Source organism: Citrus clementina, unplaced genomic scaffold (assembly GCF_000493195.1).
Source record: "Citrus clementina cultivar Clemenules unplaced genomic scaffold, Citrus_clementina_v1.0 scaffold_5, whole genome shotgun sequence".
In the NCBI taxonomy this organism is placed as follows: Eukaryota; Viridiplantae; Streptophyta; class Magnoliopsida; order Sapindales; family Rutaceae; genus Citrus; species Citrus x clementina.
The window spans coordinates 18,792,594-18,794,766 of record NW_006262201.1 but is presented as its reverse complement, the minus strand read 5'-3'; the positions used below and the strand labels follow the sequence as shown (position 1 = coordinate 18,794,766).

General features: G+C 32.2%; 1 pseudogene; it reads left to right on the top strand.

Moving 5' to 3' along the window:
- The first annotated feature begins 1,386 nt into the window (after positions 1 to 1,386).
- The window catches only part of LOC18042126, a 2,913-nt pseudogene continuing 2,126 nt past the window's right edge, over positions 1,387 to 2,173 (top strand).

Below are 2,173 nucleotides of genomic sequence, written 5' to 3'. Positions count from 1 at the left end.
TTATTTTTCCGTCATCTATTACATTTTTTTCTTGTAGTGCAACAGGTAGCGTAAATAATTACCTGATGATGAAATGAAGAAAAAATTAATAGCTTGTGGAACATATTGATAATCAACAATAAAATTATATTTACCTAGTTAAGAATAGTTTGTATTTTAAGTGATGAGTCATAAATCATTACTTGTCATTTGTTAGGTGTTTTGACATTATTTTTTATATTATAATATGGTACTTTCATTTTGTACAATACAAAAAATCACAATTATATAAGTGTTATGTATCATTATTTAGTAATTAAAGGTCATCCGCACTGATATTTGGCTAAGTAAACACTCAAACTTCAGATTTTTTATTTCAAATCAACAGATTTTACCAAATAAATTAGCCGATACAGATGTATTATATTATGTTGAACTTATTCATAAGATTTTAGGAATTGATATTTTATTCCAAATTGAGAAAAAATTAACCACAAAAAGTAAAAGAAATCAAAGTTTCATACTGTAAGCGTCATATTTCCTAGCTATCTGCATATAGTAACGAGTGTTAGTCAAAAGAGTAAGCTACGTCCTCCTACACACGTGTCAGCCCAATCAACCTAAAGGTATTCTGAAAGTAACAAAATAAGTAAGGTTTTAATTAATTTTTTAACCCTTATCTTCTTTATGATTCGAGCACGGATAACATAATAATTAGAGTCGACCGCAAATATACGTATCCAAGAGTATGACATATATATATGTATGTATTGCAACACATGAATTAGGTAAATAATACTTTCCAAGAACTTACCACTTTAAAGTTTAAAGCAATGTCAAATTGATAATAAATAATCCACCAAAAAAATCACGAAGCACATTAGTGGAGAAAAGCCGACCCGAGCAAATTATTTCACACATGGAAAGTGCATAATCAGCTGAGAATAAATTTTTGACTAAAATCTAGTGGACAAATAGGAATTCAATTGCCTTCCAAAATTACAGCTACTTCTCCTTTTCAACGTGGGCAACATAAATCATGGCAACTGCCACCATGCACTATCCCACGTGTAACAGCCACGAAGCTACTTCGCACGATTGCATGTTTCTCCAAGCGTGTCATCAGGTATTACGCAGCCTTTCAATTGATTTTTGCGAGTCAGAGCCACAAAGTACATTAAAGAGGAGCCAGCCCCATTAATGTTTAATTAACAGAATTGTTTACGCATGAGCAACAAACGTGGACGCTACGTATGTGCTTACGTGGTAAAAAAAAAATTGCCTATAAAGACTACTGAAAGAGCAGAGCAAAGAAAGCCATCCATCTCTCACAGATTAATTTTAATTTATTGATTTCATTTGTTTCCTTTCTTCTTTCAATTTCAAACAAGAGAGAAGAACAAAAAGGAGAAAAGATTTTCTTGCTTGCCCGTGCTATTGATTGCTCTTAAATTGTCATACATTTTTTACATGATGATGATGATGAAGTGGGGGCAAATATGTAATTTAATACATGGGTTAAAGCCAGCGTTGACGATGGTGGTGGTTCAAGTGGCATTTGCCGGGGTGAATGTCTTTTACAAACTGGCGGCTAATAACGGAATGAGCTTGCGAGTTATTGTTGCCTATAGATTCATTTTTGCCACTGCTTTTATGGTTCCCGTCGCAATCATTCTGGAAAGGTGATTTGATCCTGTTAATTAAATTTTCGATTTGGCACTGTATATATATATATATATATACATTCTTTGGTCTAATTAGTTTTCAGATTTCAAATTTTATTTAGTTAGTCACTTCAGTCCGAATCTTAAGAAGTAGGGATTTTCAAACAATTTGATTGAAATGGTCATTTGAGTTTAAATTATAGGAAAAATAGTGGTTAAGGCCCATCCCCACCTTTAGAGAAGAATATTTCTTTAATAGAACTGTTGCTTAAAAATCGTTATAAATATCTTTTTTTTTTTTTACAATTATAAATATCTTTTTTATTTCGCTTGTTATTGTGATTTTCTACTGCTTTCCAAAGGTTCTTACACTTCTGCATACTATTTTTATACACTTCTATTTCTGTTTAGAACCCTCAAGAATCAGGAAAAGCTCAAGCCAAGGCATAATTGACAATGAAATAGCCAGACGGAACATATTAGCTACACTGTAGAACATAATTGCGCATTAAAAGGAGACGGGAAAAATG